General features: G+C 35.7%; 1 long non-coding RNA gene and 1 pseudogene across 4 annotated transcripts in view; one reads left to right on the top strand and one right to left on the bottom strand.

Moving 5' to 3' along the window:
* LOC143231888 (uncharacterized) overlaps positions 1-10,325 on the bottom strand; it is a 54,302-nt gene extending 43,977 nt beyond the window's left edge. For 2 of the 3 annotated variants that reach the window (XR_013017272.1, XR_013017273.1), the window contains exon 1: positions 9,059-9,326. This is a non-coding gene — a long non-coding RNA (uncharacterized LOC143231888). Of the gene's footprint in view, positions 1-9,058; positions 9,327-10,190 lie in introns of those variants that run through there. The other variant, XR_013017274.1, reaches the window with a different exon arrangement.
* Positions 10,326-10,370: 45 nt separating this feature from the next.
* The window catches only part of LOC143231887 (protein couch potato-like), a 124,670-nt pseudogene continuing 108,321 nt past the window's right edge, over positions 10,371-26,719 (top strand). The window contains exon 1 of the transcript XR_013017271.1: positions 10,371-10,783. The product of XR_013017271.1 is annotated as a protein couch potato-like (transcript). The remainder of the gene's footprint in view (positions 10,784-26,719) is intronic.

Raw genomic sequence — 26,719 nt, 5'->3', positions numbered from 1 at the left:
TAGATGACCCTAATTTCATGAGTATAAACTCGTCGTTTGGTTTATGTTATATTAAAATACGGCTTTTAATTTAGTCTCTCTCTTCTTTGTTTCCGATCTCAGGAGAAACAGAATGATTTATGTCGTGCAAGTTCCGTGATGAATACGTCCATAGACGTAGTGTTCTGCTCTGCTGTTGTAGAAACTAACTTATGACGCTGAAGTTCTTATTAATGCCAGAAACTCACGACTTTGGGAGTTTGTAAACACACTGTAGAAAACGACGTTACGTGTTTTATAAGCAAGACACGTAATAAAGTTTGTTAAAGAAGATGTGAAATATATAATGGACCAACTCATTTTTTTCTGTGAGACGAAGTTCCTTTTTAGAAATAGCCATTAATAATTACGTAGGTTTTGATTTTAGGTTTGCTTTACGGTACAAGTTAGCATAAATGGCGAGACTAAAGCACGTGCTCTACTTTGTTCGTTATTCCTTGGAAGGGGCGGATCCGTAGGTCAAGGCGGTGAGTGCAACCGTATTTTCAACCATAAGGTTTATTTTCCTATTTCTCTAATCCAGAAGTAATCATCTCGACATCCATGTTCATCAAATAATTGTAGCTGATTTTGTTTATCTTTAAGCCTAAATCTGAATTTTTTGGTTTCTTGATGTTCACGTCAGCATCTCGTCTGGTAGCAGACAACCCTGGGACAAGAGTATGGATAAATATTTGATAAAGATACTGGAGAGTAGAAACAATGCCTGTATTGGTTATTTGGCATTAAACCCAAAACTACACAATGGGCTCTCTGTGATTTGCCCATCGCAGTATCGAAACTAGATGTTTAGCATTATAAGCCCTCGGACTTGCCACTAAGCCACTGGGGAGCTAATGAACATGACACTGATGATGAGAAAGATCGCAAATTATTGGAGAAAAAAATATGTCAGGGCGGATCTGAATAAACAAAGTTTGGTTTGATCTGGATAAACAGGGTTTGGTTTGGTCTGAATAAACAGGATTTGGTTTGGTCTGGATAAACATGGAAGTATTCCATCAAACATCGCTACTGATTTTATAGCATTGTTACTGACTGACTATATTCAATTTTAGACAAATGATTCACAAAAAGACTGGTGACAGACAGACAAATAAATAGATAGAAGAGAAAGGGATAACAGAGAAACAAGGCCCAGAATGGTCAGGTAGTTAGATCGCTCGACTCGCAATCTGAAGGTCACTGGTTCGAACCATCCCCGTTACACTAAACATGCTCGCTCTTTCAGCCATGAGGGCGTTATAATGTGACGGACAATCCCACTATTCGTTGGTAAAAGAGTAGTCCAAAAGTTGGCGGTGGGTGGTGATCACTAGCTGCCTTCCCTCCAGTCTTACACTGCTAAATTAGGAATGGCTAGCGCATATAGCCCTTGTGTGGCTTTGCGTGAAATTCAAAACAAATCAGATCATTCAAACATTACTAATTATTTCCCACTATTATTACAGGTTAACTTTATCCATAGAGGAATGTTTCATGTTAAGTATCATATCAGCTGTAGTGTCAAAGATAAATGTTTACTTAAAGATGTACTTAATCTATTTAAAAGAGTGAACAGATATTTAAGAGAGGGGAGTTTACATTCCTGTCTCATACAAATAAAAGTTACCTTATAAAAAAGAAGCTATCAGGCAATTTTATTTTCATAAAATTTTTATTATTATTTTTTTGTTATTATAATAAATCTCTATTAGTCTTCTATTGGCTAAAGTTATCACTAAACAATCCCAAACTTTTGTCTTTCTAAATCTTTATATAGTGGACATGTGATGCTACCTGTTTCCTGGTGGTTGTGTATATTTGAGCTTTGTTGAAAATTTCATTTGTAGTCAAAAATATAAGTAAATTTGTACAAAAAAATGTGTTTAAAATTCACGAGCTACTTCCAGGGACCTCACACACCGGTCTATGTTAGAAGAACCCTCCAATACTCCCCAATCTGACAACTTACTATGGTAGTCGACTGGCTGGCTATTCTATTTTATTTTAAAATCGTCGTGAATCGGTTTGAAATTCGGAGGTATGGTGAAGGTAACAGAATGCACAAACAGTTCCTTAAAACGGACACCACTAACAGGCAGAACAGGTACCGAATCAGGCAATCTTACAGCTCAGATGTAATTTTGATTAACTGATCAGATGAAAGCTAAATGTGAGCAAGGCCTAATGACTGACGTGCTAGGTTATTGATTTGAAGTCCATGATTCGCATTCCATTACAAAAAAAAAAAAATGGAATCCAAATTATGGGGTGCGAGTGCATTATAAAGGTGACATTAAAATATTAGATTAGGTTTAGTTTATTTTTTGAAGCATTTCATGTAAATATGCAGCCGAGAAAAAGGTGATTATATTTAGGTTTTCAACATGGTAGTACAGTTAAGATAACACGGCGTGACGATAATTAGTATGTGATATACCTTCATCATTTCCAAAAACCTTTTATCGAGATAGCTACCACACAGAACACAGATTTAGCTGGCGCGATAACTGTCACAACACACTATCAGCGAATCCAGTGTTGAGGATTTACTTTCGCATTTCTATGACATCACAGCAATATTCATGTGTATGACGAATTGTTATATTTGAACTATATTCCCGCAAATATTATATTAAGTTTTCAATAGAACAAAGAAGTTGGAATTGAACTCGAATGTCATTCATAAAGCTTAGGCCTACATTTATTGTTTACCCAAAAGACGCGTATTACGTAATCAGAGACCAAAAGCTGTAACGGTTATGTGATCCTTCGGGAGTAGACTGAACGTTTATGAAAATAAATATGCTAAAAACACTCCGTTGTGAAGGTCCGTGTAGCAAGGAGTCTTTCAAAGAACTTACGTAAGACGAGTATGTGTGAAAAATAAGTCGTCTTCCCAGAGGAAAGTTCATATAGCCGCGATGACGTCATAAGGATATGAATGACGTTCTGGTATGTTGTAAAATTGTTGCTCTTCGAATCCATTCATTTGAACACGTGCTTATGAACCTAACAAAGCTTACGGCCAACAGAGTTAGTGTTAGGAGACTCAGTTCACACAAGAATGCGTGACACACCCTGAGGAATATAAAACTAACTACTCGCTCACACAACACTTTCTTTCATGTTAGCTAGATTTTATTGAATGAATATGATGTGTTTACTTTAACATAGAACACGAGCGCTATAAGAAAGAACGAGGTTAACGGGCTAGAGACACAAGTGGTCCATATAAGGACAAAGCCTTCACGTGAATCTGATTTCCTAAGCATGTCATAAAGTTTAGTATCAGTTAGGCTTAAATTGACTTATCGTAGTTTGTAACAGAGAGAAACTTTTAGAAGAGAAATTTTGAAAGATCTCAAATAATTTGCGTCCCATACACAGGGCCGTCGAGAGCAATTACGGGCCCCAGGGCAGCAAGCATTAAGCCCCCCACACACGCCAAGGGGCAAGGCTTCCCCTGATCCCCGCTCTCGTCGGCTCTGCCCATACACAATATCAGTGAAAGGATATTTAAAAATGACGGTAAATAATTAAACTGTTTTCTTCTACTGTTCGGTTTGATTTGGTTTGTTTTGAATTTCACGCAAAACTACACGAGGGCTATCTGCGCTAGCCATCCCTAATTTAGCAATGTAAGATTAGAGGAAAGGCAGCTAGTCATCACCACCCACCGCCAACTCTTGGGATACTCTTTTACCAACGAATAGTGGGATTGACCGTTACATTATAACGGTCCCACGGCTGAAAGGGCGAGCACCTTTGGTATGAAGGGGATTCGAACCCGCGGCTCTCGGAATACGAGTTGAGTGGCTTAACCACCTGGCCATGCCGGGTCATACTGTTAGGAAGCACTGTCTATTTACAGCCACGTTTACTATCTCCCTTCTTACAGGTACATAGAAATATATATAGTATATATATATTACTAGCTTGTCTTACATCCGGATAACGTGCGTTTGACACGTTTCTAGTATCCATCACATACTGTATATCGAGCTCCTAATGACGTACTTTAAATAGTCAAGTAAAAAAATAAGTATAAACCTTTTTTTCTATTTCTTTAAAAATATATCGGTTACATAACTGACAAACTTAAATGGCAATTCGAACGGTCACTTGTCTAAAATTCATTTCTTTCCTGAAATAAAACCGAGCAAAAAAAATACTCGCTATCTCCAAATTTGGTGCTATTTCTGATAATAAAGCAGCTGATAGAACATCGGTTTCCACTTTATTATGCCCGTGAAAAGCACGTTGACGCTATCGTTCCAAATTTCTGAGAAACTATCGATAAGGGATGAAAATTCTAAAAGCTATCATCATTTGTAATAAAGGTTATACTCGGGATAAGACATTGTATAACTGTTTAAATCCAGTCTTCCTGGAAACTTTTAACATGAAATCACACGAACAATTTGTTGATGAAATGGAATTTTTTCTTAGGTTTTATTAGTATTTAATAATAAAAAAACTTATTCAAATAAACTACTTAGAAGAAGATTTTTTTTCAACTCGCCAACATAGAACTCTTGATCATATTAGCGATTACAAATAGTTAAATAAAAATTCACTGTAAAAAGTTTTCGAAATAAAGTCCATAAAACGTAATTCTCCTTATCAATTTCTGTCTACAAGAAACGATATAGCTTTAGCAATGGATACAAAGACTGCTTTAGTAAGTGACAAAAATAAAAAACTAGTCAAAAAGAAAAGATTCGAAAAGCAGTTTAAGTAATGCAACTGCTATTAAAACTAATTAACATGGAAATATTTAATATAATATAACTTCTAGAAGCTTCATCTACTTTTAAGAAAGGTAACATTTAGAAAAAAAACCCCTGCAAAATATGATCACTCATTCAAAGACATCTGAAATTGCAGACATATAAGTTGTAAGATATAGACATCGAAGGATCGTGTATAAATTGATATTAATATAAATGTAATAATAATAATATATTAATAATATAAATGCATAGTAAATTATATTGGTAAATTAAAAACACAATTTCCTTTCCACTGGAATTTACGAACATTTGAAAGAACGAGTTGTCGTACAAGGAGATAACCACAGGACGTCTCTAATTTATTTATTGCTTCGAGAATATCACATGGTTCCACTTTGTAATTGAAGCTATCTCGTGAAACTATCCCGGTCGCACCAAACATGTTCGCCCTTTCAGCTGTGGGGGCGTTACAATGTTACGGTCAATCCCACTATTCGTTGGTAAAAGAGTAGCCCAAGTGTTTGCGCTGGGTGGTGATGACAAACTGTCTTCTCTAGTTTTACACCGCTAAATTAGGGACGGCTAACACAGATAGCCCTCGAGTAGCTTTGCGCGAAATTCAAAAACAAAAAAAAAACAACAACAACAAAGAAACTCGTGAAACTGACAACAACGTGTGTATTCTTACACAAATAGAGCTTTGAAACTTTCATTGCATAGAGGCAGGTCATTCTATACAGCAACACCAGTTTTCCTTCGTCTTAAGCTGACACTACATCAAACGTGCATTACAGTGGCGTCACCTGGTAAAAGTAATGCTACGTTGTTTATCTGGTTTGTTTATTTTAGAACAAAGCCACATCGGGTTATATGTTGTGTCCACCGCAGAGATTCGAACTCAGTATTTTACCATTATAAGTCCGTAAACTAACCATGGGCTTACCGAGGACCGGTGTTTATCTATCTCCAGTACAAACTGCTGTTCTAATACATAGTTATGTGGATAAATTACCCGGTAAATGGTAATTCGGTGATTCATGTGCCACCATTATTATAGACAATATTTACATTTTAACTGCCTATAATAAAATTAGCTCTTGTTCATGGAAGAAATGGTCAAGTAATCTCTCTCTCTCTCTCTCTTTCCCCTTATTCCCAGCGGCTCAGGGGTTACACTGAGGAAGTGTAACGGAAAAACTGGGTTTCGGTACCCTAGTGTAGCTTTGCGCGAAATTCAAAAACAGACAGTCAACCACACCCATTTTAAAGAACCTTAAAATAATAAGTTCGTTCAATTTATGTCACCGTTAGGTGGCTAAAGATTTTATTTTGGTTTTGAATTTCGCGCAAAACGACACGAGGGCTATCTGCGCTAGCCGTCCCTAATTTAACAGTGTAAGACTAGAGGGAAGGCAGCTAGTCAACGCCACTCACCGCCAACTCTTGGGCTACTCTTTTACCAACGAATAGTGGGATTGACCGTCACATTATAACGGTCCCACGGCTGAAAGGGCGAGCATCTTTGGTATTAAGGAGATTCGAACCCGCAGCTCTCGGATTACGAGTCGAGTGGCTTAATTAACCACCTGGCCATGCCGATCCTAGGTGGCTGAAGGACGGGAGAGCTTTTCAGCGGTTCAGCATTGAAAATCTGCTACTCGTTTTGCGCTTGTCTGTTAGAAAAGGCCTGTAAGGAGTCATTTCAGTTCTCCTATCAGAGATAGCGAGTTTATTTCACTCAAGTAACCACCAATTTTTGTATTACTTATACTACAAAATGTACAACATCTACAAAAATAAGTGTTTTGTGATTTACTAAGAGCAAATAAAACACTTTTCCACTAAAAGGTGTCACGTTAAACTTTTTGTATTAATATATATTTATTTGTGCGTAAATACCCTGATTTTTCGTAAACCATTCCGATGTGTACGTATCAAGTTAATAGAGTTTGAGCCAATAAATCTCAAAACAATACTTGCACTCAATATGTGTTTTTTTTTTCACACACGAATTCTTGTGCACCAGAACCACAATTCCGGAATTATGGTTCGGGAACATATTTCATTAATTTGAAACTGCGAAAGTCCGCAACACTAGCTACCTGAAGTGCCTACTTGGTAAAAATGGCTGACACTCTTATAACACACTCAGTTTTATATGCTATCTAGGTACTAGTTCATGCCTTTCTCTCTGAAAACCAGTGTCAAGCGATGACACCGTATTACTTAATTAGTGTGGAACGATATAATAAAATATAAACACTAGATCATAAATATGTTTCTTAATTATTTTTTGCTTCTTAGGCCTATCTATTGACGATCGCTGACTGCGGTAATTGCTTACAGGCGTAACACAAAGCAAAATATTTTGTTTGCCTTACGTGTGACAGAGAACGTAAGAGAGTGTTGCTCTGTGTGAATAACAAATTCAAACACTTTGAACACTTGCTTTATAAAAGAAAAGTGTTTAGAAAAACATAAAAATCTCTTCAGTCGTCTCTTATAGTCGAAGTGACAACGTGCTTAATTTTGTACCGTACATCTGACTGAATAAACCATCGGCTCATTCACTGGGTAAACTTATATATTATCACAGAAATTCTCAACGTGTGGAAAGTAATTTCCTACGTGCCTACTGGAGCACGTTTTGTTTCTAAATAGCAGGTCAACGAGTTTCTTATTAGCACTATTATTTAAGGTGCTGAAAGTCAAATATTCTTCGTAATATGTGAGAAGAGCGTCTGAGGCTAATTGACAGATATGATGGCTGCACACGTATGTAATTATCCCAGTTCTAGTTACTACTTACGACGGTTCGAGCTCATAGCCCACACAAAACTCTAAATGGGTTTTGGATCACGTGTAGTGGTGGCCTAAAGGCGACAAAGGACTTTCTCCATCTCATTCGTAGTAGGATTTCGGAAATAAATCATAGACAATCTCTGATATACACACCTCTATACTATTCAAAAACCGGAAGTAAATATTAGGTTCACGGGTGTGACTACAAAAAGAGCAACATAATGACGTACTTAGGTAGGGGAGTATTTATTAATTAAAAAGGGAGTGATTTTGTATTAAGGCTTTTGGTTGGTGATTTAGCTTCTTAAAAACGCTTAGGTTTTCTTTTTAAATAAAATATGGTATCAGAATCAGACAGGGGCGCCCACAGAAGTATTTTCGAGGAGGAGCAGAACGTATATATAGCGGGTCAACTTTTACAATGTAATTCAAGAGAGTAAACAAATGTGTGTTATGTGTACGTATATCCAAGCACAAATTTACAGTTTTAATAAAAAATTACTAAAATATTTATTTTAAATAGAATGTTAAGTGTAAGTGTATCTCAGTACGGCTGGCATGGGTATTAAAACTTTTATTGATATAAAGCGTAGAACAACGTTTTGAACTTCTTAGGTCATCTTTTTTGTTAACCTGAAGATGACAGGTCAAAACGTTGTTCTACACTTTATTTTAATAAAAGTTTTGATACCCTTTCCAGCCGTATTGAGATACACTTTTATTCAAGTGGGTTAATCGTCATCACGGATGTTTAGTTTATATCATCATACGTGCATTTTTTTTTGTAATGTAAGGGGGGCAAACACCCCCTGTTGTCCCTTTTTGCGGGCGCCGAGGAATAAAAATCGAATAATTGGAATTTTACTTATCATTTTCGTTAATTTGAACTTAACTAATTTGTAAATTTCAAATAAATATTTGAAAGTTTTAGACATTAGTTCGTTTCCTTACTTAGTGTTGGTAAATTATTAATCTTTATTTAATATCGATCGCTTGGGCATAATCTGGTTGAACATATGTCAACTTTTTTTCTTTTAAATAATAGATGTAACGTCTGATTAACAGATGGTTGTACCGCCACCACCCCTCTTTCTAGAGTGGAAGATTCTCGTATATCGAAAACCGTCTGCTGCGTTTATTTTACTTTGCGCCAGGTGAGCCAGGTAAGGAACGTTTTGCGCATGTCAGTTCTGTCATTAGTCACGCACAAGTGTTTCCCTTAGCAACAGTAGCTATGGTCTACTCACCACCACCTTAGCAACGGAAATGTTGTGCAACACAGCGAGTATTTCGAATTCAATGCCTTCAAAAAAGTTGTATTATAGCGTAGTTAAAAACTTTAAAAATAAACAAAAAGTAAAAAAAACAAACAAACCTATACCATACACACACATAAAACGCATTGGCCTAAGTCGTATTTTAAGAAAAGACACACAACTGCTAAAGCACAATGTTCACTAAATAGTGTGGCTAATTTTGGAATGACATTCAACTGTTACCTGTATATCTGGTTCGGTAGATCTCCAGGTGATACAACCCTACTCATGAGGCTAATCTACTCCAATGTACAGTTCTTTAGAGTTTTCAAAACTGTAGTCACGTAGGATAATGTTAAGATACAGCTGTCGAACGAAGGCGTTGCTCCCACGTAACAATAAATATCGCATTTTCATTAGCTGTTTGCAGATGTCCAATTGCTTTAAAAGCATTAAAAGTAAAAAAAAAAAGATGGCGACTTATCAAGTACGATTAATCTAAACTGGAGTTGTTGTTTGAATTGTAAATAACTTCTTAAAATACCTTTTGAACGGATCTCACTAAATATTTATAACTATACAAGGACTATGTACATAATTTCTGTTGAAATATTTTGAATTTTTATTATGGAATTATTACGTTTTGTAAAGGTTAAAGTTGAAAAATGAAAAGTTTATAATTCGTGAAAGCGTCAGAACACGCCATTTTAGATTTTACTAGAGAAAAGACAATTTTTACTGGAGTTCCAGGAGAGTTAAGCCTGCCGACCTTTTAGGGTTTTTAAAAGTTAAAATATAAACGGCGTTTATATAAATGGGACTATTTATTGCTTATATTGTTCAAAACCCATTAAAGTAGTGCAAATTATATATTATATATATTGTTTCCAAAGTAAACAAAATATTTCGATTCTGCACTACCTAAATGACGTCTTGGAAAATGTACCAATAAAACATTGTCTTTGAAATGTTAATCAATAGATTTTTCTTCACCTATCGTTTACATGCATCGTACTTAAACAAGTTAAGTGTATGAAAACGAGTGAAAGTGTTCGTTCGTCACAAAACTTCGGATCTGCTAAACAGGACGAAAACGTGGTGCGTTCGCTGCCTGAAAAAAAATCACATTTAATTTCTGGCAAAGAAAAAAGAAGATTGAAATGTCATTCTAGTTTTAGGTGCTCATTAAAAAAAATGTGATCTTGGCTCGTATTTACGTTCAAGGCAGCTGTAGATTAATTAGAAATGTTTATTAAGAAACAAAGTGAAAAACAAGATATACACTAGAAACAATTGAGACATTGCGAGCGGTTGAAGGATAGAGTGCCGAGCAGTGAAAGAGTATTGATTTTCATAAGTAGGGAGAGAAACTCACCTAAGCTGTACGCATTACTGGTAGCTAGTGTGTCTAGTATGGGGAGGAAGGTATGAGAATAGGTGAAGGAGCTACCTTGGCATGTGACGTCATATTGTATAGAAAAGTAGGTGGAGACTAACAAAAGAGGAGTGGATCTCGATCGACGGCCGCCTTTCATATCGAGATTTGGCGCCCAGTGTTGTACTCACCAGGCACGCGGGCACCTGCACGCGTGGCGCGTTCTCTCCACTTCAACGTGTGTGTATGTATATGTAGCTTCTTGTTTCCTCACCGGCTACACACCTTCGTTCGTTTGCTATCACATTGCACCTCGTGCACTGCACCTTCGTGCAGCTCTGCAGTGTTGGAGACCTCGGCGTTTCGACGACGAAACGGTCGGCATCATCACCTTGTACCTATCGGCTCGCTAGTCCGCCACACCTGGGCCGCGCCCGACGCAAATCCAGCATTATCGAACCCTAGGTTTCAGCGGTTACTAGGGGCAACTGATAGTTAGCACGCGTTCCACAAACAATATGACCACCGCAACAGAGCCTACAATAACGCTAAGTCAGAGCATGGACTCCGTGAACACAACTTCTGAGGAGGAGGTAAAATATTATTTAAGTTTATTTTACAACTATTTAGTTGATTAAAAAAAAATCTACGTTTTCGTGAGTCGTTAACGTCCCGAAAGTTAGAAAATGACAATAAACTTACAAAATAGAGATGATATAACGGAACAGTAAATAACACTACTTTTTAGCTACTTTTCTTAAGCTATTGAGACTTCTTTCGCCTTAGATTCGAACATGGCCAGGTGTCTGTGAAACCACACCTGGATTCGCCTCAGGAGTTGAGCGGAAACAAACGGCTTACTAGTTAGTGGTGGGACTCATTGAGTGGACTCAGTTTTTAAAGTGGTTAGCGTAGATGTAACTCAATCAAAGATATATATATATATATGTTAGTTTGTTATAACTCAGAAACAAGCCGAAACAAAAACAAAATAAAACAAAAACGTTGCATCAACTGGAAAGATCCCAGAGTACAAGCTACAATGTAGTATTATAAAATGTATTCTAGATTATGGAGGTGATTGAATAAATAGGACCCACATTGCGGTGGGGATACACCGTCTATCAGTCTTAACCTCCATTTATGCTAGTATAGTTCGTTTGCTGCGCTGTCAATTAGTGTCTTTCTTCCATATTGGGGTTTGGAATGCTAACATCAAGAGGTAAGTTTTCATCTTGCTTACCCCCAGATGGTAGTACCTTATTTCCTAATTTTTCTACACTTTCCCACAACTGTCTACAGGCAGTGAAGGGTGATATAGATGTGGGATGTTGTGAGCTTGAGCACCTACATATGGCTCTCCTAACGTTTATTTCTAATTCTATATCTATTGCTATTCTTTATTTCATATGTGAGACGAGCGAATGGAGGTTAAAACTGGTAGACGGTGTATCCCCACCGCAATATGGGTCTTATTTTTACAGTCATCTCTAAAACCCAGGGTACATTTTATAATCCCACATCGTAGCTTGTACCCTGGGATCTTTTCAGTTGATGCAACGTTTTATTTTTCTTTTGTTTAATTTGTTTTTGTTTCGGCTTGTTTTTCAGTTAAAACAAACTAATATTATAAGTCAGAGGTTTACTGTTTTTAACACAGTCTTTCCTTGTGATTTTACTTATTTTACTATTTAACTTCGTTAACATCTGTTTATTTTCACTAAAAGATATATCTATATATACTTACATTTATGCACTTACTAATAACCCGACGTAATCAGAAGCTATAAGACATCTGCTATATTACTATTAAAAAAAAATACCCCCCCCCCCAGTGGCTCAGCGGTATGTCTGCGGATTTACAACGCTAAAATCCGAGTTTCGATACCCGTTGTGGGCAGAGCACAGATAGATAATTGTGTAGCTTTGTGCTTAATTAAAAAAAACAATAAAAATAATCCGTTATATCAATGTAACATTCCAGCAAAAAGCTTCCTTTTGACATTAATCTAATCTTCAAAATGGCTTAACCTTTTGCTTTAATATAAGTCTTTTCTAAGTTACTTAAAGTTTCGCTTCAATTTCAGTCGATTCTAAATTAGCCGACGTTTCGTTTTAGCGTGAACATAAGTTTCTAGATTAATCAAAACTTTCACTTTGTATTAAGAAATTAACTTAAACATCAACCAACAATCTAACATTCTAAATGATTTAATATTCAACACCGGTCTAGAGTTATAAATGACTTAGAGGTTCTATATCAACTTAACATTCTAAATAATTTAACTTCTTGTTTGACCTTAAAATCATCCAAACATTATAAATGATTTACACTTTTACTCTAAGAGAATGATCACATTCTAAAAAGCTTAAATAAACCTTAAGTATAGTACTAACATTCTGTTTCACTTTAATATTAACCTGACAGTTTTGCTTCTGTATATTCATAATATTTAAATTGATTTATACTTTCGTATTAGTATCTGCTTTACGTTTTGATTAACTTGCTCTGACGTGGGTATCAGTATAACATTGTTAACTTTTCACTTTAAGTTGAAGTTAATTTAGTAAACAGCTAACTAGTACCTTCGACGTGACATCAACTAGTCAACTGACTTTCTTATTTTGTTGTTAGTTTAGCACCAGATCGGGCTATCTGCTGAATTTTAGCGTTCTAAATCCGTAGACTTACCGCTGTACTAGCGGGGGTCCTGTTAATAACTTATATTTTCGTCCTAAGTTAAACGTAACTTTTTCCTCTGATTAATACTTTGATATCAGCTAAAATTTTTACGCGATTTATACTCTGGGATATACATACTTGTTAATCGTACCGACTGGATACTTTTTCTACGTATTAAATCGAAGAATGGTTAATAATTAATTAAACAATGAGCAGGTGGTGGTTATTTAGTCGTAGCTTTCGTTGTAATACAAATCAACTGTAGACAAAAACGACTTCCGTTGTACCCGAGTAATGTGTTTGTAAATACATAAATTTGTCCCAAATCTTATGTTCAGATAACTGGCAGAAATAGCAGTACATCTAGATATCCGGAAAAAAAAATGTATTTAATAACAGAAATAACATTTCGAATGGAAGTTGTATATTGGATAAGTTATGTCATATACGTTTGTTTTCCATTCTATTAGTTGAACTAAGTTTTTGAACGACGAGTGGTGACGTAAAGATTTATATATTGTACTCCTTACAATTTTATGTACGAATACATATAGTTAAATATTGTTTCTCACGTATATTTCCAAGAATACAATACCTCGGGTTATCATACGACTCTTTTGGAAATATTTGTATGTCTTTCCGAATGTTTCTCGTTATTCTGGAAGATATATGGACGAAAATAAATATGTTACGAAACCGTGATTATGACAAGTTCATAACGAATATTTTTCAATATAAAAATCGTAAACGACGAAGTAACTCAGCCATGAAGTTGTCGTGGTATTTATGATTACGTAAATAACATAACCTTGAAAAGTACTGTGGTTATGTTATGAAATACCACTCGAGGATGTACGAACTTAAATTTCCAGTATCCAGTAGTATGGAATTAAATAATAAAATATTTGCCAACATTCATGTACTGAATGTTTACGTTCACTTGTAAATGTATATATATATATATACATGTATCTTTTCGTACATGTATGTTTTTGTGTGAAAAGGTGTGTTATAATATTCACAGTATGATTTATTTTTTAAAATTGTGTTGAATGAAATTCATGGTAACGGAAGTGCACAGTTCACGTGTCCAAAAAGGGTGGGGCCCTATCCCGGGTGTTCGCTTCGTTGGCTTACAGCAAAACTATACAAAAGATAGCAAACGGGAAATAATTTGGCTAATTCCCTCGCGCGCCCGTGGAAGAAACGCTTCCCGCTCTCCTTCTGTTATGGTCCGGTTGAGGAAGATAAAGCAACACCAGGACAGGACGGAATTCTCCGATCGTTCCAGAGCTGGAGTGCACCGTTGTCTTCTCTCAGGTCTATCTCTATGTACATTGACACAACGCCCATTTTACGTGTGGCGTTTTACATGCTTGGCACCGTGGTGAGTGAAATCTAAAGGGGAATATCCTGAGAGCGGACTTTGGCCTTACTCGAAGATAGTTACAAGAGGGGAGAGATAGGCCTTAAGTAATGATTAACTATTATGCTTCGACTGCTTTTGTTTCACACTGCATCAGTATATGAACTTTACATAAGAAATACACGATTTCTGCGTGAGAAACGATGAAGTGAACCCCTACTCACTTCTTGTTCAATTTCACCTTTTACCTTGAACATATAAACCAGTAATTTAAAATATTTTCACGACAAAAAAACACACAATTGGGCTCAGTATCAGCTTAACATTTTACACCCACATACATTTGTGTACTTAAGTATTTTCTGTGTGCACGCATTGCCGTAGATAATTATGTGTCATGACCTGAACATAAAACGAGAGAAATGTAGACAAAATTATTGGTTGGGGAAGTGGATAAAACAATTTTAAAAACTGGAATTATTCAATGTAATTAAACGCAATACAATTAATTGTATACTAAAAAATGTTTCGTTTGTTTGTTTTGAATTTCGTACAAAGCTACTCGAGGGCTATCTGTGCTAGCCGTCCCTAATTTAGCAGTGTAAAACAAGAGGGAAGGCAGCTAGTCATCACCACCCACTGCCAACTTTGGGGCTATTATTTTACCAACGAATAGTGGGATTGATCGTAACATTATAACGCCCCCATGGCTAAAAGGGCGAGCATGTTTGGTGCGACTGGGATTCGAATCCGCGACCCTAGGATTACGAGTCGAACGCCTTAACACGCTTGGCCATGTCGGGCCTATTTCTTTCGATGGCTCAGCGATAAGTGCTTCCCGCTAGTACAGCAGTAAGTCTATGGATTTACAACGCTAAAGATCAGGGGTTCGATGTCCCTCTGTAGGCTTAGCAGTAGCTTGGCTTTGCTGTAAGAAAAACACACACGCACACAGCGATAAGTCTGAGGGCTTAAAACGCTTAAAATTTGATTTCTATACCTAAGATATACAGAGTGAAAATAGCTGATTGTGTAGTTTTGGACTTATCTGTTAAAAAAACTAAATATTTTCTACTATTTTGACTTTCATCACTGTGCTCAGCATGGTTATGTGGTTAGGGCACTCGACTCGTAACTTAAGGGTCGCGCGTTCGAATCTTCGTATTATCAAACATACTCGCCTTTTCAGACATGGGGGCATTATAATGTGACGGTCAATTCTACTATTCGTTGGTATAGGATAGCCCAAGCGTTGGCGGTGTTTTGTGATAACTAGCTGCCTTCCCTCTATTCTCCCACGGCAAAATTAGGGACGGCTAGCACAAATAGGGCCCGGGTGGCTAGGTAGTTAAGACACTCGACTCGTAATCTGAGGGTCGCGGGTTCGAATCCCCGTCACGCCAAACATGCTCGCCCTTTCAGCCGTGGGGGCGTTACAATATAACGTTCAATCCCACTATTCGTTGGTAAAAGAGTAGCCCAAGAGTTGGCGGTGGATGGTGATGACTAGCTGTTTTCCCTCTAGCCTTACACTGCTAAATTAGGGACGGCTAGCACAGATAGCCCTCGAGTAGCTTTGTGCGAAATTCAAATACAAACAAACAAACAAACTCGTGAAGCTTTGCGCGATATTCACAAGTGACAAACAAACTCGTAAAAACACATCATAACTGTAGAAACGGATAACATTGAAGGTACATGAAAAACTTTGAAATAATACCCTATGTAACTGAGACAAAAACAATGAGAAATTATAATATTATCAACATTAATGCTACCTTTTAAAAGTGTAGAATGTGAAACAGGTTTGGAGACTAAATGTAATACGTTACATAATAATTTACTAACACTCGTTTATATAAATTTTCTTTGATTATCCTAATTACTCCCAAATATTTTTTAAGGTTGTTGCCTCGTTTGGAGTTATGCACAAAACTAATCAATGCGTTATCTATGCTCTACCCACCACAGGTATCGAAACCCAGTTTCTAGCGTTGTAAGTTGCAGAGATACCGCTGTGCCGTGGAGAGAGGCAAGATTGTATTAAAGCTTACATTTGATTAATATATATAAGTTTCTCTAGAAAATTAGGTTTTGATAATTTTTACAAATAGAAATCATAGCAAATTGTTTAAGCGAAAATTCTGGGCCCTCTCTAGGGAAGTTTAGGATGCTCCAACGAAAGCAGTGGTTACACTATACACATTAGGGTAAAGGACCTTTTTCGGCTCTTCCCGTCATTTTCTTTCCGTTTACACTATGACCCCTCAAAGGGTGGGGGTGTACTGATGAAATAGAGCGTCAGGAAGGGGTATTTAGTCACGGTGACATGAACTTGTAAGCCTAATTTCCGCTTTGTAAATTCACCCATGACAATTTCGTAGTGTGCACTTCAACCAATCAGAAACGTTTGATCTTAAAGCTAATCAAATCATTCATAGGAAGGAAACACTTTATTCAGTGCGAATATAAAGAAATCACTTTTTCTTTTTTTTACAGTTAAGTTGATGCAAAAGTTATTTTTTTGGATAAATTTTACTTGCGTTTAACACAATTTTTTCTCTGTCACTCCCGGATGGGTCATGGATGAAGTTACGGACTTATGGCGCTAAAATTCAGGGTTACGTTCTTCGCGGTGTACAAAGCACAGATAGCCCATTGTGTAGCTATGCTTCGAAACAATAATCTCGATTATAACTTCCTGACTGAAAAAGAAATAAGTAAACATGTTTACAGGTATTACAGGTATTCTAAAGTTAATAATCCTGAATAATAATAATTTACGATAAGTCAAAAGACTAGTTCTTATAAAACTCAATTTCTTAGGTTACTAGAGATATGCCCCTCCCAGTGACTTAACGGTAAGTCTGCTGGCTTACGGCAGTAAAATTCGAGTTTCGATATCCGTGGTGAACAGAGCACGCCTAGCCCATTGTATAGGTTTTTACTTTGTTTAAGTAAAAGACTTTATCTTTGTTGTTTACAATCGGAAAAAGCTAAATGCATATTTATTTTGCAGCTATGAAATGCAAATAAACATTTAACCGAATCAATTTGAAAAGCTATTAGTGACTTTACATTAAAATATATTATTTTTAACCTCATTTTAGGAGCGTTAGAAAACCCACGCCTTCCCTTTGGTACACTTTGCTACTCTAGCACTAATCAACTTCACAAATAAATGTTACGTTCGAACCTGCTTTCTGTTTCTTCAGAGAGGGTAAAGGTACGCTATATTTATACAACATAAACTGTACTAATAACTAAGAATTCTTGCAATATATTACTCTACATGTTTTGGCGAATTTATTTCAGCCAGTTATTTAAAATGGTCTGAAGACTCCAGGAAAAGATTTATTTCAGGGTCTTTCTCTAACCAAATCTTTGTAGCATATGAAGACTCCAGGAAAAGATTTATTTCAGGGTCTTTCTCTAACCAAATCTTTGTAGCATACACATAATAATTTTTTTTTTCCGTTATTGAACTATTCTTTCTCTCTTAGCTAACATTGAATATTGTTTTAAATAAAAAATTAAAACAACTATGATTTGTGTAATGGTTACAACTATTGTAAGTTGAAACTTTCCCAAGTGCTTTCCGTTAAGTAAAGATATTAAAGGCTTCTTTGAAGTTCAGTTTGCTGGTTGATTTCTTAAGAAGTTCATCATAATTTTCAATTTTGAAAATTAAAGTTATGAGCTTGCAAATGCCACTGGATGGGGCGAAAGAGCAATATGATTGAGTTGTTACAGTTTAGTTGTTGATGGTAAATCGTTTGATTTAGTTGTTACAGTTAAGTTATTGATGGTAAATCCTCTTATTGAGTTGTTACAGTTAAGTTGTTGATGGCAAATCCTCTGATTGAGTTGTTACAGTTTAGTTATCTATTGTAAATTTTCTGATTGAGTTGTTACATTTTAGTTATCTATTGTAAATCCTCTGATTGAGTTGTTACATTTTAGTTATCTATTGTAAATTTTCTGATTGAGTTGTTACAGTTTGGTTATCTATTGTAAATCTTCTGATTGAGTTGTTACAGGTTAGTTATTGTTGGTAAATGATTTTCTTTACTATTTTTTCTTTGTATAAAACTTACATAGTTTCCGGTTGTATCTTTGGGCTCTGGGGAAACTGCTTTTTTTCACCCCTCCTATTTCTGCACCACTGATTTTAGCAATCTGTTGACAGCTGCATATGACAAAATCGGAACAACTGAAGAAATTCTAGCATCCATACTAAATAACATTTGTCCATCTCAAACAAACCTTACCAGTTCCGTTATCAAATTCTTTGCATATGAAAGATAGTTTGTTCTATATCATCAAAATGACACAAGGAATTTAAGATTTAGTCGAACGCACACGTTTTATGTAGAAAGGCTTAAATTATCTTTATAGCCTTACACAGATACGTATATATATTTATATATATATATATATATCCAGTTAGGCGCATTTAACGACTGTTCTGATCCGTTTCTGAGGAATCACATTGATACTGGATGAAAGAAGACGAAAACTGTCTTTCATTTCCAGTTACTACAACATGATGATAACAGATGCGGTTGAGTTTTCGATTTATTTATGTCTGAAAAGCATGATTACCTTTGTATATATATATATTGCATTTACATATGTGTATGTGTGACAGTACAGAAAAGGTATATGTACATTTACTAAGAAAATGCAACTTCGTACAGTATGCATGTAATCTTATCAGATAGATATTTAAATTTACCACATTAGAGTTGTACAAACAAAGGAAAAGAACGAATAGAAAATATTTTCGGATAATATAGCGAAACAGTGTCTGTAGCTACCAAATGTGAATAGCGACAATAACGTTGTAACAGTGCAAAAAACAACACAACTACAGCAGAAACCATCATATAGTAAAGACATTGGATGCTTCTCATCTTTGTATATGTCTGTACTGATTGCTACCAAGTACCTCTTTCTAGAAACACAGTGGTTAATTTCTAAATCCCCATTGACAATATACATGTTTGATTTCTAAATTCCCTTTGAGAATATAGATAGTTAGCTTCTAAGTCCCCATTGACAATATAGAGGGTTAAATACTAAATTCCCATTGATAATATACATGTTTTTTTTCTAAATCCCTTTTGACAATATACATGGTTAACTTCTAAGTCCCCATTGACAATATACGTGGTTAATTTATAAATCCCCCTTGAGAATATAGATTGTTAACTACTACATGTAAATCCCTATTGCCAATATACATGTTTTTTTTTTCTAAATCCCTTTCGACAATATACATGGTTAACTTTTAAGTTCCCATTGACAATATACATGATTAATTTCTAAATCCCCATTGACAATATAAGTTGTTAACTACCAAATCCCCATTGACAATATACGTTTTTTTTTTCTAAACCGATATTGATAATGTTATTGAGAAAAAAAAAAGAATATTATTTTTTAATTATCTCGTAAATATGGGCACAAGAGTCGTCATTACAGATGGCGTTAATGTCTAGAGTCTCATATGCCTGGACAACGATCACAATGTGAAAGGTAGATCTTTGGAAGAAGCACTCCAAAACATCAACTGTATTCTAGCCAATAATGCTGTCTCAAAGAAAAATACGTGTTGCATTACCTGAGTTTAAGTGAAAGGTGTTGCCTCTAATAGGTCGTGAGTATAAGCTCATATTCAGGGAAATGAACAAATAAAAATGTAATGCTCATAATGAACCTAAATGAAAAACAGAAAAAAGTGAACAAAGCTTGGAGTGAGAAGGTCCGGACCAGTAAGATATGTAACGAGACCAACATTTGTAATAAAAAGAAAGTGAGATGAATTAAAATGGAGCTGTCTTCAGTAAAACTTTCTCAGAATTCCACTAAAAAGCAACGTGGGTCAATTAAATTTTGTTAGATGGTAAAATTGTGTAAGAAGTACTACGTACGTGTAGAAGGGACATAGGAGATCAAACTGCCGAAAAGGGAGAGTTTTATAATTGATGAAGACAAAGGCAACGAATTCCTAAAACTCCTTCAAAAGCCATCACACAGTATGAATAAAGATCATAGCAAAGGCAAAAAACTCGCGCGAGATGTAGATAAGAGAAGAAAGACTAAAGAAATCCTAAACCTCAGTTGATGAGGAAGTCGAACACATTAGATGCAAACATTACATGTTGCCGGACTGATTCATTGTGAAGACGAAATGGAACAAATAGAGGCATTTTGGTAACAAAACTGAGGGTGTTGGAAGTTTTAGACACTTTTATACGATGAATATTGCTTTAACTGGATAACAGATAGTGTAACTTGAAATCTGGCGAATTTTTAAGTCAGCACTGGCTCACAACAGGGATATCCATTGAGTCTTGCACTGTTCAGTACATGTATAGTTGACCTAATTAGCACCTTGTAAGACACTGGAGTAACACCGTATACGTATTGTCACCAATATTTTATGTATTCTAATGGGAGTAGTGGAAGATCTGAAACAAGCCAACAAATGACTCTACCAGTTGATTATGGCTAACAAAACGTTCATCAGCAGACGAAGTGTTGACAGATGTTGATTGTCAGATAGTCAAACAGACGGTTCTCTCTTCATGCTCAGACAAACAGACAAGACAGTTCACATGAGAATTACTTACTTCTTTGTTCTGGATGTTGCGTGAGTGACAGAATGACAATGTCTGCAAATGTCGATCATCTTGAAGAAAATTCAGAGCTACCATCCTCATATGTACAGTAGCTCAGAAATCTCAGGAAAGACCTCACAGAGTTGATGAAAGCAACTGTCATATCCGAAAAGACCTCACAGAGCTGATAAAAGCAACTGTCATGTCCAGAATGGAGTGTGTAACCCACTTGTGTGCTTTAAAGGCAAAGTCGGCAATGATTACGTCACAGAGGTCACAGAAAGCAGCCACGAGAGTAAGAAAAAGAGCCGTCAAACCAAGAATACATAGTTTGAACAATACATCCACTACAAGACAATGGATTCGAATGAACCATACGTTACTGAGAGCAACCATAACCATATTTCACTCACGATATCAACCATTGAAAAGATAGAGGAGTGATCAGGCGAAGTAGTAATAGAGAGGTTGAAATCGGTCACTTTGTATGTCAGTAAAGTCAAGAAAGATGTAGTGGAGATACGTCCACTATAAAGTAGCAATAGTGTTGAATAGATCCAGACATATGACATTTATTTAAACCCAATGAAGACTGGCAGTATAATGTAGAAATAAATATCTGTACAACTGAGTGGTGTTCATGAACATCTAATGTTTGAATGGTCCCCAATAAAAGTGGTCAATGCAGTTCATTTAGAGCAGAATGCGGGGCACACGACGATGCACTTGTTTAGTTGACCAGCAGCAACGACGTTCATTATAAAACGAAAGCAAAAGCGATACTTTTTAGTAACTGACACACTATTTTTGCAAATGTATGAAACTGTCGTTTTTGCATTTAACATTGGATTGACCAATCTCGTAAGATTGAAAAGAAAACCGTTTTAGCAACAAAAATATTAAAGAAGTGATCTGCGAAGCAAAGTCTTTCTTATCTAGATTCAGAAGCATTAGATTTCAGTTTAATATATTGCGATATAGTAAAGTGTTTTGCTTGTTTAAGTGCATAACTGCAAAGTCCAGTATCCATGCTGTACCAACCGCAGGGCTCGACACATTAAGTTTTATCGTTTTATATCTTTAAACTAATTACAGAGCCGCCGGAAAACTAAAACCAATTCTATATTTGTCGTTCGTGTGGTTGACTTAATATATTCAGTATAGAGCAATAAGTACAGCTTACAGTACGTTATATTAAAACGATTTTAAACACAAAATCAGCAAGTCACGTGGCAACCTGAAGTCGGAGTTGGCATGTACCAGAACTACGTTCTGACATTCTATTCATGTAAAATATTACAATTTTCAAGACGATTATAAACTTTGTGGGTTAAGATATTGAAAAAAAATATAGATCATCTCGGAGGACAGAATTATCCGGAAATAGACCTAAAAGAAGTCGTACTCTGGCCGTAGTGAAGTAAAGTGCGGGATCTTGTAATAGACCTTTAATCCATGAGTGCAAAGGTCAATGGCACAAGCTAGCCACGTGAATCAGGCAACAGTGCGTAAAATAACCAAGAAGAATATTTGTTTGAAAACGAGGCTTAAAGGAAATGGATTCAACAAGATAAGGTCTACAGCTATACCTCAAGCAGCTGGAGAATAAAGAGGATATTCATATTATTGCACAAGAAAATTTACCGGCCAGGCTTAAAGTCGCTTATGGACTTCTTGGTGATTGGAGAGTTGAACAAGGAAGTAAGAAAACACCATTTCCGTACATGGAAGGAACTGTGAAAATTCATGAGGGACGAATGGTGTGCTTTGGCCATCGTATGTCAGGACGGAGACTTCTGAGTCTGTAACTACGATGCAGATAGTGCACATATGTGGATGGCGTGTGTTTTCTTATAGCAAAGCCACATAGGCTATCTGCTGAGCCCACCGAGGGGAATCGAACCCCTGATTTTAGCGTTGTAAATTCGTAGACATACCGCTGTACTAGCGGGGGGCTGTGGATGGCAAAGCTGATTGTAGGGGCATGATAAGGTTCTAAAGTCGTTTTGATATAACACACTGAATCCTGTGTACAATGTTTCTGAAATATAAATCCACAATTATTTCTCTACTCTTGCTGTTTTTTAAATTGTTATATCTCTCTGATAGCACAGCGGTAAGTGTAAGAGCTTATAACGCTAAAAATCGTGTTTCGATACCCTCGGAGGGCAGAGAATAGACAGCTTAAAAACAAAATAATTGAATTATTTTCGATAAGCATCTTTCAAACATTGAAAGGGAACTTTAAGACATAAAACCTTTTTTGTCACATATTACGTATAAAATGTATAATCATTTTTATACGTTGTGTAATATCGTAATTTCTACACTAACAAATTCAATTAATTTTCTTCTACCCGACTGACTAACCGAGGCCTTAGATGCTGTAAAGGTCATTTGTGTTAATAATGCTAATTACACGTTTATCGGCGTTAAAGAGAAATCTGTAAACATCGTGTCTATATCTTGTTAAAAAGTGGAAAACTTATGGATTGCATTTATTCAAATAATATTTTAAATGAAGAAAGCGCACTGTAAATGTGCAGACACATTGTAATTCAGATAAACAGAAAAAACAAGTATATCACATGAAAACAAACTATGTAGAATAACCTCCCATCTTCATTCATTTAAATGGTAATTATAACCACTGTTGCTTCATTTTTCTCTCAATTCTTCAAATCTGTTTAGACATTTTCTCAACTCATTACTGATCATTATTTAAACCGATTTAGGGTTGTTGTTTTTTTTTTCTGTAACTTGGAATCGTGCATTTTAAAATGTAATCTTTGGATATATTTGTATTTTATTTTGCACGAGAAGAAATGAATATATGTTTAAAGAGAGAAAAAAATAAATATATTTTTTTTGCATGTTTCCAACCCATCATCATATGGAAATTTTCGGTTTCCAAAGGAAATGAAACACACACACAACATTACATAAAAATATACAACCAACAACCTGTAAGTTATGTAATACATTTGTGCAAAATTTGGCCTCATTTGAGATGTTATAGAGTTGTTTTTCAACGTATTTTTTTCATTTCATATCAAACGCTTGAAAAACTCGTGTCCTAAATATTCACTGTTTTTTTGGCTTAACCTTTGATTCCAATGATAATTTAAAAATACGTTCGTTAACTTAATGAAGAGTGAGATGAATGCCATAATTCACTATTATAGATGTGTGTGTGACCATGTTACCTGATTAAAATTAATTATTTGTTAAATATTCAGATTTAGAAATGTGCGTGTGACCATGTTACCTGATTAAAATTAATTATTTGTTAAATATTCAACATTAGAGATGTGCGTATGACCATGTTACCTGATTAAAATTAATTATTTGTTAAATATATAACATTATAGGTCTGTGTGACCATGTTACCTGATTGCAACTAATTATTTGTTAAATATTCAACATTATAGGACTGTGTGACCATGTTACCTGATTGTAACTAATTATTTGTTAAATATTCAACATAATAGGACTGTGTGACCATGCTACCTGATTGTAACTAATTATTTGTTAAATATTCAACATTATAGGACTGTGTGACCATGTTACCTGATTAAAATTAATTATTTGTTAAATATTGAGCATTATAGGTCTGTGTGGCCATGTTACCCGATTGTAACTAATTATTTGTTAAATATTCAACATTATAGGTCTGTGTGGCCATGTTACCTGATTGCAACTAATTATTTGTTAAATATTTAACATTATAGGTCTGTGTGACCATGTTACCTGAATGAAATTAATTATTTGTAAAATATTCAACATTTCGTATAACTGTCTTAGAAAAAAAAAACAATCCAAAAACTAACATAATATTTTGTGCATCGCGTTTGTTGTTCCTTTTTGACAATATTATTTTCAAAATAAAATAAATCATGCCTGTCCATCTTTCTGAGTTCTGTTCTCCACGTCTGGCTTTCTTTGTAGCCTGTATCAACATCGATGCATGCGAAAACCGGATATCTATTGTGACGATTCTCCTTGCCAAAACAAGTCCACGCATGATACACTGGTTTATTTGCTGGTTGCCAACTCCAAGGAACAAATGCCCTCTTCTTTATCATCACGAGTTTACGTAGATCCTTCCTTAAGGTTAAATTGGATATTGATCGTTTATCAGTATTGTCTTTCAAGCCGGGACCATTACGAAAAGAGAAGAGATTCAAATTTCGAACATTAATGTTCCTTTTTTATACGCATTTAATATAGTTCATATAGGAGAATATAGGTACGTTTATACAGTTCGTGGTAGAGTGAGCTTATGACATTCTGATGTATCTTTTGAGCCCAATGACATTGTTACCATTAGCTTATTCACGTGAGTTTCATGAAGAATATTGTGAATAATAAAACCTTAATACTTAAACATTTTCTATGTTTATCTACAGCCCATTCTAGCGAATGATTGGTAGTCTTCATGTTGACGTAGAAGTTATATGAACCATTTTAGACTTTATTTTTTTTTTTAGTTTTATTTATGTACAAGTTGTCGCCAGCTTTTCTTAAAATAACAGCCCGACATGGCCAAGTGTGTTAAGGCGTGCGACTCCAAACATGCTTGCCCTTTCAGCCGTGGGGGGCGTTATAATGTGACGGTCAATTCCACTATTTGTTGGTAAAAGAGTAGCCCAAGAGTTGGCGGTGGGTGGTGATGACTAGCTGCCTTCCCTATAGTCTTACACTGCTAAATTAGGAACGGCTAGCACAGATAGCCCTCGAGTGGCTTTGTGCGAAATTAAAAAACAAACAAACAAACTTGTGGATAAGTAACTCAATCGTTCCTTATGTTCTTTTCAATCTGAATGAAGTGAAATGGGTTGAGAAATGCACCAGTTAAAAATTAAAATCTCTTAACTAAATTTATGATTTTAACTCATGTTGTACTCATTAACCACTTGTGTTTATCCAATGGAATTTGAGCAGAGAGACATAGTGTGTAAGAAGTTAATTGACGAAATAAGCTTTCTGTCGACTACATTGAACTAATTTAAGTAAACCTGTTGTTTACTTGACAAGCACTCATTCATCGAAGTTCCAGTACTCTGATGACACTTTCCGATTATTTCGTTATAAAGGATGTTTGTTTGTTGAATTTTGCACAAAACTAATCGAGAAATTTATGGAAATGATGGATTAGAGGAAAGGATGCTAGTAAACATCACCCACTGCCATGTCTTGGGTTACTCTTTATTAGTGAATAGTGGTATTGACTGTCACGTCTCAACAGCTAGAAGAACGAACATTTTCGGCGATGAGTTTTTATCCCACTGCTCGCAAGTTTCGAGTCAAGCGCCCTAAACACCAGACCACGCCAAGCCCCGCCATATTAAACAATAGGCAGATTACAATTAGAACAATACGAGTAATTATTTTTGATGATATTGAACATTCGGTATTTCAAGAAATTATATATTCAATAATTTAATTTAACTGCAAAAAATCTCTCATTTATTTCTCTATCAAACACCAGGTGTTTTTAAATCTCTATCAAACATCAGGTGTCTTTAAATCTCTATCAAGCATAGGTTTCTTTAAATCTCTATCAAACATTAGGTGTCTTTAAATCTCTATCAAATATCAGGTGTCTTTAAATCTCTATCAAACATTAGGTGTCCTTAAATCTCTATCAAACACCAGGTGTCCTTAAATCTCTATCAAACATCAGGTGTCTTTAAATCTCTATCAAGCATCAGGTGTCTTTAAATCTCTATCAAACATTAGGTGTCCTTAAATCTCTATCAAACATCAGGTGTCTTTAAATCTCTATCAAACATTAGGTGTCTTTAAATCTCTATCAAACATCAGGTGTCTTTAAATCTCTATCAAGCATAGG

Source organism: Tachypleus tridentatus, chromosome 11 (genome assembly GCF_004210375.1).
Source record: "Tachypleus tridentatus isolate NWPU-2018 chromosome 11, ASM421037v1, whole genome shotgun sequence".
NCBI classification, from domain to species: domain Eukaryota; kingdom Metazoa; phylum Arthropoda; class Merostomata; order Xiphosura; family Limulidae; genus Tachypleus; species Tachypleus tridentatus.
Note: the sequence above shows the minus strand (reverse complement) of the source record. Positions and strands in the feature narration are given on the sequence as shown.